The sequence below is a fragment of the Cotesia typhae genome, unplaced genomic scaffold, assembly GCF_013202065.1.
Source record: "Cotesia typhae breed Kobodo isofemale line unplaced genomic scaffold, CoteBio_Ctyphae contig_48, whole genome shotgun sequence".
NCBI lineage: Eukaryota > Metazoa > Arthropoda > Insecta > Hymenoptera > Braconidae > Cotesia > Cotesia typhae.
Window position 1 is genome coordinate 2,490,110 of NW_027423756.1, and position 17,873 is coordinate 2,507,982.

The 17,873-nt window shown below is 37.7% G+C and overlaps 1 protein-coding gene across 1 annotated transcript in view; it reads left to right on the plus strand.

Annotated features, from left to right (window-relative positions):
* The window catches only part of LOC141529316 (dual specificity calcium/calmodulin-dependent 3',5'-cyclic nucleotide phosphodiesterase 1-like), a 196,536-nt gene that overhangs the window by 24,838 nt on the left and 153,825 nt on the right, over nucleotides 1-17,873 (plus strand). The gene's annotated exons all lie outside the window — the stretch shown is intronic.

Sequence of the window (17,873 nt, forward strand, 5' to 3'; positions counted from 1 at the left end):
ATTTTTGTTACAGAAATTATTCAAAGTATCCATCTGAATTATATAATAATTAATTAATAATAATACAGAGATATCTCTGTAAGATTTTGTAAAGTATGTAACGTCCCAGAATTTTGGTGGGGCGGTCATAACTAAGTTATCCAGGTGGGTGGTGTTAGGTGGTCGATAGACTCCTGATTCTCCCGCACAGGCGAGCTCTCTACCTATTTATCACTTTCTTACCTTATAGCCTCAGAGGGTCTCACTTACGATCTCCCCTTTATGGATAGTAAAATATTCTTCAGAATAATATCCAAAACAGGGCCTCTTGTGCTCGCCCTCCTCGAGCATGAAGTTTCTGTCGATCCTTGTCCAATACGCTGGGCGATGGTCTGGCTGGCCTGGGCTGACGATTACCGATTCCTGAGTCTCGGATGATTGGGCCCTCCACTCCACGTTGGCTTTTACTTCACTCGCGGGCGTCCGGTTAAGAGCCGAGTTTAAAGAGCGTCGAGCTCGAGCAGCTTGTACTACGTGACCTGCTCGACGTGAACGTCTTCCCCTAGGCATGAGCCAGTACCGCGAAAACGGCCCGTAGGCACTAGGTTCGGAGGAGGGAAGTCGGAACGTCTTTCTGCGCTCACACCCTGGGGTGGAACGGCGGAAGCGCTCTCAGGGATTGGCTTTATAAATTTGGAGATGTCGGTTCAGACAAATAGGTTCGGTTTTATTATGAAGGATGTGGGAGAGGATGCAAGTCATACGTCCGTTGCTCGGTAAGTCCCGGTGGGTACTGACTTGACTCTACTCTCATTAATATTACAATCAGCGTTTTGACGCCATTATGCATCTCAGGTTACTCGCGAGAGAGTCGTCGGGGTCCGAGTCACACGCTGACGCAAGGTTTTCGGCTAACTCGGTCCGCGACGCCTTCTGGGAGCCGTCTTATCTGTAGAGATTTCCGTTACTCTGTTGGCGATAACCGCCAACGAAGCAGCGGAATTCTCCATGATTTGATTAGCTGGAGTTTAACTAAGATATCGGTGAATTTAATTTACCGAAAGGAAATAATCACAATAAAAAAATTAAAGAGTGCGGCTAAACTTTGATTCAGTAGGATTTAAACTAAGGGTTCCCAACCCCAATTGGCTAGGACGTTACATCTCCCAGCCCGAGAGACTTGCAGTGCTTCGAGGGAGCCCTGCGAGTTCCCAATTTCTAAGTAGTGACTCTATATAAGCTAGATCATTAATGGCTCCATTTATCTTTAACTTAAGGTGATTGAACCTGAGATGCGATGTTTTACAATATTTTCAACTTATTGTTAAGTACAATGATTTCTGCCAGTACGGCCTATATGCTTTATTAATTATTCGATACAAAAAAAAATAAAATGAATGTCTGGTGCAGCCGAACGGTGATTAACGATCCTCGTTTTACACCATCTGGGTGGGACGCCTCCCAACCTAGTTGCTTATAGTCCAAAAAAAAGAAGATCTTATATAAGTCCTGGTTCCTTAATCGCCGTTCCGCTGCCAGATATAAACTAATTATTTCGCTATTGGAATTTTATCCTTATCAGATATTATGATTATAATTCCATCGAGAAGAATAAATTTGCGACCTTGATCTGTAATTAATACTTATATAATATTATTAGATGTGTCCCGTAGAGGGACAAAGGCGTGGTAGGTTACTACCGGTTTACCTCTAGGGTATACATATATATATATATATATATATATATATATATATATATATATATATATATATATATATATATATATAAAAAAGGTATATATAAAAAAAAGTTATGATTAGCTGACTGCGCTTCATTAATAAAGAGCAGAACTACTTGCTTAACGTCTACATTTCTTATGGACTTAGCTAATACCTTATGGCTAATTAATAATGATAGTTGTGTGCGTAAGTTTCGCGATCGGTCTGGTTTATCACTCGTTATCACGCACTTCACGGTTTCGGTAACGCATTAATAGTTCTCTGGTTGCGCACTCGTGGACACCTTTCCTTGGATCTTCCAGGTGATGACCTTCCAGTTGCTTGTTCAGGCCGGAATACGTAGTTTCGGCCGGTGGGGCGGACGTCTTGAAATTGTGGCTCTCGTCCAATATACTTAGAGTTGACCTTGGCCTTGGAATTGGTGCAGTAGGTTGTAGTTGGCCTTCCTCGTCGTAGATTCTTTTGTGATGGTGATGACGATGAAGTAGAAGATTAGCTAAAGTATCCCATATCATGGTTACTAATAGGACGCTGCATCCATATATGGAGTATAACGCGTATCCGTGAAAGATCATGTCGAATACGAATTTCACTAGTTTCAGGATAAGCATAATAGAGAAAATAGCGGCTGTAACTGAACCAAAATCGACCAAACTTCGCCAAATTTTATGTGCGGTGCTAGTGGCTAATTTTTCGAGAGATTCTTCGTCAAACAATCCCATCATCTTGACGCTGCCCGCTGGTATCTGTTGGCCGGCTGCCCCCATAGCGATAGAGTTCAGGAGTGCTGATTTTTCTGCCGGGAACATGATCCGACTCCTTAGTTTGTCTAGATCCTTTTGTGAATAGATTCCGGACGTCGCAAGGTGCTCCGGGTTGTCGTAATTCCAAGTTGGCGCCGCCATTGGTTTCAGTTGTTGTGGCTCAGGTGCTCTGATAGCCTGGGGTGTTAGATGAAACCAGACCCCGTCGATGCGATAACCTATTGGCAGAATAGAGTTACACTCTGTTAAAGTACCGCGTTGCACTAGTATCCTAGATTTTGGTGTTAAGTAGTAACTTTTGTTACTATAAGTTACGGGCAGTTCCTGGTAACATTTATCGACTTCCCGAACCTTAACGGGTACCGGTATGCACTTTGTGATGTGCACTAATTCTCCGGCGACGCTCGTGTAGTATCCGGGTGTTTTCATCAAGGCATAGCTGAATTCGTCAGGAGTCAGTGCTGATAATGCCAAAGCGTTGGATAACACGGATCGCTCTAGTTCACATCGTCGAACTAGAACGTCGTGGTATAAATTTTGAAGCTGTTGGCGGATGTGTTTTTCTACGTATATGAACTTGCTGTTAATATACGAGAAAATATCTATATCTTCCGTCTTGATGGTCTCGACCGCGAGAGTGTAGTCCGGACTCTTTGTGACTACGATAAATAATTTCGGGTGTTCGGTTTTTACTACTGATTGACCGCACACTTCCACTGTTCCTCGTTGCGCGAGCGCGAATGTAATGTCTTCTGTGGTAAGTGAGTAGACGTCGGGCTGTTCATCTTGGCCGATTAATCTTACGGCGGGCCCCTGATAAAGTTTGGCGTACTTCATCAGGCACGAATTTCGCGGCACTTCGGTCCAGAACGCGGATGTGCCTTCACTAGTAACACACGTTAATTTATCCGCGTCGCACCGGGTTCCGGATTGTAAAAGTATTTTGTTTGTTTTTGTGTTCAACGAGGTTTCATAGTCATTCAGCATTATCTCGAATGTCGCGTCTACTACTACTCCCGACCACGTCCCGAAATTGTCGCTGAAAGTACCTTTTTCGCAGTCGCCATTCATGCTTAGGCTACCCGCCAATATTGCTAAGCGATGAGTGGTTCCGTTTACGCTTAATTCGTCGAACGCAATTCGATCGAATAACCAGACCGATCGGGTCTCATGCATTTTTCTACATTTAGTATAATCTAAGCTTAAATAATACTCGCGTCTACCATAGAAAACTGCCGATGTGTGAGAATGCATGCCGCAATGTTCGATTTTTCGATTAACCAAGATTTTGCACTCCATAACGTGGACGTGTATAATTTCGGCGGGCTGCAACAAGTAAATTTGAACCGTCTCTGTTTGAAGCAGTGTTCGTTTGACCTTGCATTCCCCTACATCGAGCAGTGACAACGTAGACGTGTTCATCGATGCTCCACCGCAATCGAATCCCAGTAATCCTCCAGAGAGAGGGAGGATCATCAACAGTATAGCTATTCCAGGGCCGAAATCCATCTGAAATTAAACCCGAGAAATTCTTAGTTTATTAATGTGTACAAACCTTGATACACCATCTACTATTATTTCCGCGGTTTCATTCTGCCCTATGCCCACTACCTCGTGAGGACCAGTATACTGCGGATCACCCTTACTCTTTCTAGGTTCCAACAGCAGGAACACTCTTGTCCCTGGCTTAAGTATTATTGGATTTATTTTTCTGTCGTAATAAAATTTATTCTTCTCTTTTGATCGACGTAAATTCTCGCTGGCTGCTACCTCTGTCTGCTTAATGCGCCTAAATAATTGTTCTAAGTATTCGACGTACGTATCATTAGTTTCTTCTACTGCTTGTATTTGAGAAGGGAGACGAGGTAATTTCCCAAAAATCAACTGGTACGGGGTGAATCCCGTGCCTTCGTGTTCACTCACGTTGTACGAAAAAGAGGCTAGATCTAAAAATTCGTCCCAGTCTTCCTCCTCATTAATACATTGCTTTATGTACTCTTGTAGCACATGGTGTGACCTTTCAACGGAGCCGTTGCTTTGCGGACAGTAGGCAGACGTGTGAAGCTGTTTAATTTTGTACTTTTTCGCTATATTTTTCAGCAAACTAGATAAGAAGTTAGTGCCTTGATCTGTCAGTATAGCTTTTGGCGGGCCGAAGTAGCAAAACCACCTGTTCACCAGAGCCTTTGCCACCTCGACGGCCGTTGCTTGTTCTAGCGCGATCGCCATTGAGAATTTAGTCAAAAGATCTTGTATCGTTAAGATATATTTGTTGCCCGATGCAGAAGTATGCGTGGGGTACATTATATCTAAACCGATCTTGTCGAAACCTGCATTCGGAGTATCCGTGATCACCATCGGTCGCTTTGTCTTGACTCTAACTAATTTCTTTAGTTGACAATCCATACACTTTTGAATAAAATTAATGACGTCGCGTTTTAGCTTAGGCCAAAAAAAATTCTGCCTGATTCGTTTGTAAGTTTTGGTCATGCCTTTATGACCACCTACAGCGGACTCATGGTATTCCTTGAGGATTTGCAATCTTTCCTCGTCATTAGGAATTCGTACCAAATTTAGACAAATAGTGATTTTAATCTGAGTATCGGAAAATACGTCTATTAAGCTTTGTTGGATGGTCAACCAATTAACGTCGTCGATTTTTTTTGTCTTAGCTAAACTGAAGGATTCTAGGCCTAATTCCAAGACGTTATTATAAACATTATTTAGTGTTTCACGGATATCGTCTGCGGATACAAGGTCTATGTTTCTATTTTTCGGTACTGCTAAAATGCAGTTCCTATTCCCTTTGTACGGGATTACCGTTGATCGGCAATAGGAATTATTTAAATTTTTTGGTATATCTAGTGAGTCTATCAGTTCGCGGCTACCCGCATCGCAGGGTTCACCTCGAACGTTAACAAAAATCAGTACGTTATCTACTTCCATAGACAACCGATCGCGGGTTTCGCGAACGTTCGGTGCGATTTCGCGTACTTGCGGTGTTGTTTTCGACCGGCCGAGTTTCCTTTTCAATCATCGAGTAGTTACGTTCCGCGGAGTTCAACAATCGTGAGGCATACGATACTGGTTTGTCCTAATTAATTTTACCCTGACTCAGGCATGCTCCGATACCGTAGTCGCACGCGTCCGTCGTGATAATAAACTCGCGAGAAAAGTCGGGAAATTGGAGAATTGGTGAATTAACTAATTTGTTTTTAAGGGCTTCGAACGCTCCCGTTTGGCTCTCGTCCCATACGAACTCGGCGTCCTTTTGCAACAAAGACGTCAGCGGCTTACTGACTTTCGCGTAGTTATCAATGAAGCGTCTATAGTAACCGGTGAGACTCAAAAATTCTCGAATTTTCTTTACGGAGGTTGGTATCGGGAATCTCTCGACCGCGTCGGTCTTTTTAGGATCGGGCCGAACGCCTTCGGCCGAGATAATGTGTCCCAAATAGTTAATTTCCCTGCAGAATAAATTGCATTTGTCGGGTTGCAATTGTAGCCCGGCCTTTCGAAGACGTAGAAATAATTCATTCATCTTAGCGACATGATCGTCGAAAGTGTTAGAATATATCACTATATCGTCCATATAAACGAAGGCACCCTTGCCAATCATACCCATCAATACTTTATTCATTAGTTTTTGGAAAGTCGGGGGGGGGGGCATTTTTCAGCCCAAACGGCATTCTTACGAATTCATAATGTTGATCAGGAGTAGAAAAGGCAGTTTTGTGGATGTCGTCGGGATGGATCTTAATCTGGTGGAACCCACTGGCCAAGTCAAAGGTCGAAAAATAGGTTGCGTTACCTGTTTGATCGATAATCTCTATGATATTTGGCGTTGGATATACAACGGTAAATGTTTTTTCATTCAAATCGCGGAAATCGATCACCATGCGCCACCTTTTGTTACCCAACGAGTCCTCCTTCTTTTTAACTATCCATATAGGCGAACAATATCCTGACTCTGATGGTCTTATGATGCCCTTTTCCTCCAATTCCCGGACTTGTTTCGAAATCTCCTCTTTATGGATAGGAGGAAAGCGATATTGTTTTTTAAATACTGGGTTATCATCCGTGGTAATTATTCGATGTAAAATCTCGTTTGTAGAACCCAAATCTTCTCCCGGTAAATAAAATAAGTCCTGATTTTTGTAAAGCGTGCTTTTAATTTCTTCGCGCTGAGAATTTAATAAATCGTCGGAGATATGCACGGAGTTGATAACTCTTTGTGCTTTCCGGAGTTTTAAGATCTTCAGATATCGTGAATACACTAGATCCTATGTTTTCTGGCAGATTTACGATGCGAGACAGCGTGTTCTTAAACTGCCGGTTAATTTTGTCGTTCGGCGCGGTAAAATTTGAGTAATTGTTTGCTAAATCGAAGTTTTTGTGAGAGAAATCGTCGGTTACTTTTGTTGACTCTAATTCGGAGAAGTAATCGCTTTCGTCCAGCCATAAGGGAGATCCCAAACCAACCACAGGCTTGGGGATAAGAACCTCATGATCCGAGTTATTGTAAGCTCTCAGAAGGGTATTTCCTTCATTTCTGGTTTCAAAAGTGCCTCCGAGCTCTACTTCGGCTGCGCAATAAATTCGTGGCACATAACCGTAATCGTAAGAGTCAGAAGTAGTTTTAATTGTTATTACGGAAACGGAATTTGGGGGTAATCTCTCAATTTTCGTTTAGAAGAAAGGTATTTCTACATCGTAAAACGCAAATTTTTTTCGATCAAACAGAAGTCTCGCGCCGTATTCGTTAAAGAACTTCGCACCCAGAAGAGCAGGGTGTGTCGTAGGGAAATCGTCTCCTACGACATCAAATTCGATTTCGTAATCGAATAGTTCAACGTAGGCCTTTCCTAAAGTGTGAACTGGGTTTTTATTAATTCCCAATAGCGCCAGCTTCGAATTTTTATCGATCGACTGCGGTTTACGTAGCGTACCGATTTTAATTAAATTTACTTCTGTGCCGGTATCTAACATAACCGTTATAGAATTTTTAATGTCGTTTCCTCTCGCCAGAATAGCGGGGACGCTTGTTTTACGTAAATTAACAATTACTGTTGCAATTTTGACTGGGGTGTCGTGGGTTTCGACGGATTTTGAGAGCTGTTTGGACTCCCGCGGGGCCCGTCGACGTTCTTCCCCGGGAAGTTCACGTTTCCCGACTGTCCGTAGCGTTCTTGAATAAGCGCCGCAAATTTAATACAGGTTGTTATGTCGTGCCCCGTCTTGCCGCAGCAAGAACATACTGCTTTCTCTTTGCCGTCGTTTTGATTACGCGATTGCGGGGCGTTATTTTTATTTTGAACGCTGTGGTTGATCGGTTTATCATTATCTTTGTTATTGACGTTCGGGTTTTGATTATTTTTGCCCTCTTTAATTCCGATAAAGCCCGGAATGAGTTTTTTCCAACAATCGGCTTCCACGTGACGGTAACCTCCGCAAAACTCGCACCTTTGAGTCCTTTTCCCGTTTCCCGACGATTTTTCGCCTCTTTTCTTCTGATCGCCTCTGCCGTTATCGGTGTTTCGTACGTGAGCGACCGTCGCGACTGTGTGGATAACGGGTGTGGTTGATTCTTGATTATGGAAACGTTTTGCGTTTAGTTCATACTCTTTGTATGCGTCAATCGCGGAAGCGTATGTTTGTTCAAGTGTTTCGTGCGGAAGGAGCTTACATTGGACCTGGAGAAGGGGAGGAATTCCTTTGAGGAAAGCTGCGATGGTGTCTTTGTTAATTTTCTGCATTTCCCGTTCAAGAAGATCTCCGCGTTCCATTTTCTCGGCATGCACTATATCGCGATAAATCGTTCGGGCTCGATTCACGTATGAAGCCATACTCTCATTCGGTTTCATCAGGATATTCTCCATGTCTGCTTTGTATTGGTTGGCGTTGCGCCTTCGATCGAAGACAGAGCGCAACGAGCTATCGAATTCTTTCAGATTTTTGTAATCCATATTTTCTACCGATATGCGTGCATCGCCTCTAAATTTTTGTCTTACTAACGTCAAAAACATGAATTCGGCACACGCTGGTAACATGGAGCATGCACGTGTACATGACTGTATGAAATCCGACACCGTTGAACTGGAGCCGTCAAATTCCGGAACGTAGGAGAGAGCGTCCTTGAGAGCTATGTTAGTGTTAACTGTCGCGGCAAGTGGGGTGGATTTTGAGTCGGGCGCGAAGACTCCGAGTTGTGCTATTTCAGCCTTTAGCAAATTGACGGAGGAGTCTAATTTTGGCGCGGCGTTCTTCGATTCTTTAAGCTCGCGGGCCCAATTTCTAAGCGATTCCGCGGTTTCCTGAAGTTCTTTATCCTGCCGTTCGAGTTCTAACTCCCTTTTTTCCAATGACTCTTTCAGTGACTCTAATCTCGATTCGCGAGCCGATAGCGATTGTTCTCGTTCCTCCAGGGTTTGAAGTCGCCGTTTTGCGTCCAAGTCCGACTGCCGCAAGAAATCGAGAGATTCTCGAGTTAATTTTTCCAACTCAGCTTCCCTAACTCGTATTTCTTTCTCTTTCCTGACCAATTTGTCAGGTAAAGCAGCGCTTCCGGCGTTGATTTCGTGTTCTTTGATTGCTAATTCCCTCTCCCCTAGCGCAATTTCCATATTATTACATCGGGACTCTCGTTCTTTTAGATTCGCTAGCGCGTCCTCGAGTTCCCGTTCGCGACTCGAAAGGTTTGTCAATCGCGAGCTTAATAATGTTTCTTGCGCTTGGAGGGCAGCTGCTTTATCGATATGTTGCTGACATTGGTTGTCTAGCTCCTCGCTCCACCTTGAGAGCTCTTCCTGTGTCCGAGGTTTAGGCGGCGGCATGATTTATTTAAAAATTAAAAAAAAAAATTTTTTTTTTTTTTTTTTTTTTTTAGTAATATATTTAAAATTAAATAATCATTATTATTAATTAATACTCAATCGGTAAAATTTGAAATCAATAACGGAAACTCGATTAATAATCCGAAGAAATCACTAAATTTCGTAAGTTTATTAATGATTTAACAATAACAAAAGTCGTTTTATTAGAGAGACTTCGAATGCCTAGAAGAGATTTGCATAACATACTCATTCAATAGCAATTAAAAGAAAATTCGCGCTAACTATATTCAAAATCTTACATTAAATGGTTTAATTAATTTTGAAATTATTTAAATTTATTAATTTAAATACCGTTTGTTCATTAAATCGCATCTTTGAGAATATTCCGTACTGGTATTCGGTTACCCGGATTGCAATGGTACCGTCCGACGGCGGGTGAAGCTTCGCGTTCCGACGGGTGTCTATCGTCCGAATAAGTGAAGAATTTCCGAAGATCGTAGAACAATTTTTACAAATAGTCAATATTTTTTTTTTTTTTTTTTTTTTTTTTTTAATCCCTACGTTGTGTTTAAATTTTTTTTTCTTTTTACATTTTCTCTACATGATTTTCCTCGGCCGAAGTTACTGCACTGTTTGTGTATGAAAAGCAGCAAATTTCAACCCGCACATGCTTTGTCGTTTAGATGGCAGATATCGCTGATTTTCATGCAATTTAGTTAAATTCGATACAAAAAAACTTTTTTTTTTTTTTTTTTTCTTCCTCGCGGACGTGAAAGGTTTTATGGAGATCCAAAGTCGTGATTTTACTCCGAGAGTTAATTTTCTTTTACTGATACATGCGACTTACCGAAGGTGATAATCTGTAAATTAATTAACCCTATCCTTTCTTTAGTGGCTTATCACACGTAACTGATTCTCACGGGTTCACTTAGACAATGATCACTTCTACAATCGGTGATTCACTCGATTTCACTTCTTCACAAATTAATAGAGAAGACCATTTTTTTTTTTTTTGAAAGCTAGTCTGTGATCCTGGTCACAGCACCACTGTAACGTCCCAGAATTTTGGTCGGGCGGTCATAACTAAGTTATCCAGGTGGGTGGTATTAGATGGTCGATAGACTCCTGATTCTCCCGCACAGGCGAGCTCTCTACCTATTTATCACTTTCTTACCTTATAGCTTCAGAGGATCTCACTTACGATCTCCCCTTTATGGATAGTAAAATATTCTTCAGAATAATATCCAAAACAGGGCCTCTTGTGCTCGCCCTCCTCGAGCATGCAGTTTCTGTCGATCCTTGTCCAATACGCTGGGCGATGGTCTGGCTGGCCTGGGCTGACGATTACCGATTCCTGAGTCTCGGATGATTGGGCCCTCCACTCCACGTTGGCTTTTACTTCACTCGCGGGCGTTCGGTTAAGAGCCGAGTTTAAAGAGCGTCGAGCTCGAGCAGCTTGTACTATGTGACCTGCTCGACGTGAACGTCTTCCCCTAGGCATGAGCCAGTACCGCGAAAACGGCCCGTAGGCACTAGGTTCGGAGGAGGGAAGTCGGAACGTCTTTCTGCGCTCACACCCTGGGGTGGAACGGCGGAAGCGCTCTCAGGGATTGGCTTTATAAATTTGGAGATGTCGGTTCAGACAAATAGGTTCGGTTTTATTATGAAGGATGTGGGAGAGGAGGCAAGTCATACGTCCGTTGCTCGGTAAGTCCCGGTGGGTACTGACTTGACTCTACTCTCATTAATATTACAATCAGCGTTTTGACGCCATTATGCATCTCAGGTTACTCGCGAGAGAGTCGTCGGGGTCCGAGTCACACACTGACGCAAGGTTTTCGGCTAACTCGGTCTAGGTTGCAGACATTAATTATTGTCTGCAAATTAGCAGATGTTTTGACAGATAGGTAAGATTGTTGCGTAAAATTATGAGAGTGAATTTTAAAAGTATTTTGGAAATGCCCAATGAAAAATGATTTTGTCTAATCATATATAATCATTCGTAATTGTCTATATACGATCAGATCCAAAAATTGGCCAGGTCTAATTATATAGAATCATGTATAACTATATATAATAATATAAAATTATATATAACAATATTTAATTATATATTTTTACTTCTAATTAATTATTTGGTTACTTTTATGGATGAAGTACTTGATATGGTCGTACGCGATTCTATATAACCAATTAAAATACAAAAAAAAACTTTATATATAATTTTGCGGCTATAACCCCAGCGGTCACCCATCCTACTACTAACCACGCTCAATGCTGCTTAACTTTAGTGATATCCATGCGCCTTGAAGTTCCCGTCTGCTGTGCTGCTATCTTATATGACAATGATTCTATGAAGTACATAACGTATCAAATCAGTATATCATAAATATAATATAAAAATTAATTTTATAATATATTTTGATAGTCTTAAATTATTTATTTTACCGAATCTCATTATTACGTTAGATTTATTTAAATAATAAAGTAAATAATGATTTGACTGTTAAGCAGTAGCAGAGCAGTGGCAAAGCAGTAAGTAGCAGAGCAGACCTAAACATTCCATAGGGAATGTAACAAATTTTTTATTTCAGAGTGATTTAAACGTAATGGTAAACATCATTTTGCACTTGTTGTGAAGACCAAAAAAAAATTTTTTTTTTTTTAAAGAAAAAATTCTGATAACATCTGACTACACAAGTCTGATCAGATCTAATTGTCAGGGCCAAAGAGTTGGTGTTTTCGGTTAGCGGTAAATTTTAAGATTGATAATATTACCATAGAAATATGTTCAGGTCGTATACAATTTCAGATGACTTGGTATGCTAGACAGAAGTTGCTGACTGAATGCGAAACTTTGTCTTATAATTTGTCTTGAATTTTGTCTTCAATATTGTATTGAATTTTGTCTTTAAATTTTTATTGAATTTTGTCTCCAATGTTGTATTGAAATTTTTATTGAATTTTGTCATGAATTTTGTCTTAAAATTTATATTAAATTTGGTCTTTGAATTTGTCTTGAATTTTTTCCAAATTTGTCTCGAATTTTGTCTTGAATTTTGTCAAAATTTTTATTGAATTTTGTCTTGAAATTTGTCTTAAACTTTGTCTTAAAATTTATATTGAATTTTGTCTTAAAATTTTTATTAAATTTTGTCTTGAAAGTTGTCTTTAATTTTGTTTTAAATTTGTCTCGAAATTTGTCTTAAACTTTGTCTTAAAATTTTTATTGAATTTTGTCTTAAAATTTTTATTGAATTTTGTCTTGAAATTTTTATTGAATTTTTGTCTTAAAATTTATATTGAATTTGATCTTTGAATTTGTTTTGAATTTTGTCTTTAAATTTTTATTGAACATTTTTTGCCGATGAGATAATTAGTTGAGCAAAACACGCTTGTTGACAGCAACGGTAATTTAATATTACACAAATATTTTATTTTGTCGCTGGCGCACTTAATCTCATACTTTGGAGGACTCAATTTCAAATATTTACAGTCCGATTCCGTGTTCCGCTTTCAGTCAGCAACTTCAGTCTAGTATACCAAGTCATATCTGAAATTGTGTACGATCTGAACATTTTTCTGTGGTAATATTATCAATCTTAAAATTTACCGCTAACCTTAAAACACCAACTCTTTGGCCCGGCTAATTATATATTGACCTATATATTATCAGATCTGATCACATATAGACTTATATATGATTATATATGGAGTTATAACAGCCAGATATGATCATATCTAATTATATATAGACTCATATATAATCAGATCTGATGATATGTAGACTTATATATGATTATATATGAGGTTACAACAGCCAGGTATGATTATATCTAATTATATATAAACTCATATATAATTAGATCTGATCATATATAGACTTATATATGATTATATATGGGGTTATTACAGCCAGGTATGATCAGATCTAATTATGTATGGGGTCATATATAATTATATATGACCTCATATATAATCATGATTATATATAACTTCATATATGATTATATATAATCATATATGATCATATATATGAACCTATATAATCATATATAATTAGACACAAACTTTTTTCATCGGGTGCGTGGGCACTTTAAGTTTATGTTAGTTTTGCGCATTGTAAAAGTATGACTAATGGGGTGAGAAGCCGAAGTAGTAGGTAAAGTAATTAAGAAAAAGGACTTGAGAAGACAGTCCTGAAGAACTATTCATTGTAGACAGACCTCTGTATTTTTTCTTAATAAACACAACACTTAAATTACCTGACCTGAGATCTCCTTTTTAGACATTGACAACATCAATATCCTATCCAGCACTTCTTATACTAATTAATTTTGAATAATTAAATCGATTATCTGGGTACACCAATTATTGACAAGTTATAAAACTGATTGACATTAAGGAATTCCTTATTAAATTCAACGCCATTTTGACAATATTAAAAAATTCATAACTTGAATACAAGCTCGATTCCCTAGCTCAAATTTTCAAGGGCTTCCTAGAAGGGTTTTCTAGGAACATAATAAAGCAACTTTCCTGAAAGTTTGAAAAAAATCCAAGTTCGGAGAAAAAAGTTCTAGCCATCTGAAAACTGCAATTTCTTAAAATTTGATTGGTTTCAGATGGCTATAACTTCACTTATTAGAAGCAATTAAGTAAAAGTTGCATAGATTCCACTGAAGTATACCCCAATAGAAGACATTAGCTGCTGGTCGACCCTTAACTTGTACATATAATAGTGTTTTACAAATAGGTAAAATTTAACCAAAGCAGTTCGTTAGTTAGAGGCTGTCAGCTAAGCCCTATATGAGTTTAGACTAAATAATAATATTTTTCTTAACAGTAGACAGTCTACTGAGAAGAATGTCGTTTGGTAGGAGTCTTTAAGTTATTTAGAAGCTGAGATATAAATTATTAGGATTCAGTGAAAAATCGACTTTTCTCAAAATTCAAAAAATTCTCCAGCGGCCGAATTTGATTATATCGGGCCCAAATTTTCAGGATCGTCTTCTTTCAAGGTGGACTTTTAAGGAAAAAATCAGCATCAAATTTGCTGACCTAAGTACGCACACTTTCGTCGAGAATTAATGGATCTATCCATGTATATATAAATATATATATATATATATATATATATATATATATATATATATATATATATATATATATATATATATATATATATATATATATATATATTAAAGCAGTTCAAAGATTTTTTTAAATTACAATTTTCACTTCTGCATTCGTTTTGATGTCATTATTTTATTCTAAACACACATTATAAATTATTAAAAAAAAAAAAATTTTATTCCATGCGAAATATTGACTTCCATTTCGGCTGTTGAATGGCCTTTTTAATACTAACTCATCCTTTTTGATTCTAAAATAATATTGCAATCTCTGTTTTCGCCAAGAATTCAAAAGAATAGAAGAGGATTTAAAAAAGTTTAATACTAAATTATTTTTTTTAATTCTATTATAATGTTGTAACATCTGTTCACGCGAAGAATTCGAAAGAATAAAAGAGGATTAAAAAAAGTTCAATAATATCTTATCCTCTTTAATCCTAAAATAATGTTGCAATTTCCGTCATTGGAGAGAATTCAAAACATTAGAAGAGGATTTAACAATGATTAATAATTATTTATCCTTTTCAATTATGAAATTATGTTGTCATTTCTGTTCTCACAGAGAAGTCATCAGGATTAAAGAGAATTTAGAAAAATTTAATGCCAATGTATTTTTTCCAATTCTAAAATAATGTTGTAGTTTTTATCTCACGGAAAATTTGAGAGAATAAAAGAGGACTCAAAAAAGAATAATCCTTATTAATCCTTTTTAATTCTAAATTCATGTTGTAATTCTGTTTTCGCGAAGAATTCATAAAGATTGAAGAGAATTGAAAAGTATTTATTACCACCTTATCCTTTCTAATTCAAAAAAATATTGCAACTTTTACCTCGTGGAGAATTCGAGAGATTAAAAGAGGGTTAAAAAAAGGTTCATCCTTTTTAATTCTAAAATGATGTCATAATTTCGTTCTTAAAGAGAATACAAGAGAGTGAATTAGAATTTGAAATAATTTAATACCAACTGTTGCGGAATCATTCAAACCTTCCCGCAACAAACTGGTAGCACCGAGGCGCCGCTACACAAGCGCCCTCGGGTGTTCTACCTCAACTCAACTGGCTCACCGGCAAGCGGCCATACTCCTCATAACACGTGCTAATTGTACAGCGTACACACGCATTTACCGTGACCAGTGCAATTTTGTGTATTTACGAAATCATCAAACTCATCCACTCAGCTTTACTGAAGCCAACTACAGCATCGCTACTCATCTCATTGACCAGCAATCATTGGCAACTCAGGTACAATTAAGTATTTATTGTAAATCATCTGAGATCACTTTATCACAATCCATACTCACATGCTCCCTCTCTCTCCTACTCATTGTCACATGGCTACTCATGTGTCGCTCTCTCTCATACACATGTACAACAGTCACCTACACTTTCTACCTAGCAACGATAATATTACAATTGCTAATAGAAATTCGTCATCATGCGGCAAAATCAAATGCCGCATTGCAGATGTTGCGTGGTGGAGATTGGGGGTGACTGCCACCAGCTCTTGGGCCTGTCGGCCATTCCGTGTTCAACGTTGTGTGTTCTATCTCGTATCCCGAGACTCAAGTACTCAATTGAGCTCGTTAGTTTTAAGGCTCATTCGCTCACACTGTGAGAGTTAATTATGTTGTTAATTGATTAATAATCCAGTGACTCTAATTTATACAGCTCATCCAATTAATCATTACTGTGAACTCTACAGATTCAAGCTCAAGCTCTCACTACACTTGCATTCATTCACTCTATCAATCATTACACTCAGTCAATCCAATTTATACGCTCATACTATGACTATTAATTAAGTGTAATTAATTAATCGTCTGGTGACCTAATTCTACAACATTACTCATATTTCTCGCTCATAATTGCTAGTGTTAATTACATTGTAAATTAATTAACAGTTCAATTGAAGATCAACTTTCTACAACTCATGCTCAGTCTAATTAATATGCATTAATTACTACAACTCAATTAAACTCAATCAACGCGTACTCATGAATTAATGTGATAATTCAAGATCATAACTATGTTCAAAGTGCTCAATATTTGTGAACTATTCAAACTCTGTACAACCAAAGCTATGCCTGTGATTAATTTTAGAATAAATACCATTATAACCACGAATGTGTCTCCTCCATCTTTTAACACCTGGTCCCGGCAAATAAATATTTAATGTTAAGACAATTATCTTACACCAACTCATCCTTTTTAATTCTAAATTCATGTTGTAATCACTGTCCTTGCGAAGAATACATAAGGATTAAAGAGAATTCAAAAAAATTTAATCACAACTTATCCTATTCAATTCTAAAATGATGTTGTAATTTTGATATCACTGAAAATTCGATAGAATGAAAGAGGATTCAAAAAAGCTTAATCCTTATTTATCCATTTTAATTCCAAAATGATGTTACGATTTCGTTCTTGAAGAGAATACGAGAGAATGAATTGGATTTCGAAAAAATTTAATACTTACTTATCGTTTTTAATTCTAAATACTACAAGTGGTTATTGAAACTCATAACATATAAGTTTCTCCAACGTTCGTACAGCATTACGGTTAGATTATAGTCTCGCGTGCGTTAGGTTTACGGTTCGAATCTCGGTTAGAGCGATAGCTGTTTTTCTAAACTTAATTTTAAGGCAAGCGTTAAACATAAGAGGAATGAATGTGAATTTGATATGGAACCTTATCCTTCCTTCACCTCCTTTAAAAAATTAAAAAAAAAATGGAAAAATCAAAATAATTTGATTTTTCCTTGGTTCTATTTAATTCTCTGCAGAGAATTATAAAGTATTGAAATTATTATTATTAAAAAGTATAGAAAGCTTATAATACTAAATTCCTTTTCATTCTTTATGGAGAATAAAGAAGTATTGACAATTTTCAAGTATGAATTCTTCTTGAAACTATTTATTTTTCTTCAAATAATTATGAAAGTCTTCACTTTGAATCCTTTTTAATGATCTTTAATTCTTCAAGGAGGATTGAAAAGAACAAAAAGCTTATAATGTTGAATTTATTTTAATTTTATTCAATGCTCTGCGGAGAATTAAAAAGGATGTAATTACTTTTGCGTATTGGAAATTTCTGAATGGGAATTTTTTTTAATACTATTTGATTCTCTGCGGTGAATTGAAAAGTATTGAATGTCTCTTACTTGAAATGCTATTTAATCCTACTTAATATTAGGTAGAATTAAAAGCTTGTAATGATGAATTCTTTTTAATTCTTTGCGGAGAATTGAAAAGTATTAAAAGTTTCCAAATACGAATTATTTCTAATACTATTCAATTCTTGGTGAAGAATTCGAAAGTACAGAAAATTTCTGAATGTGAATTTGTGAGGAAGTGAATTAAATAACACCAGTATTTATATTTAATACTATAAATAAATCTTTATTTGTCTTCTAAAACTCTAA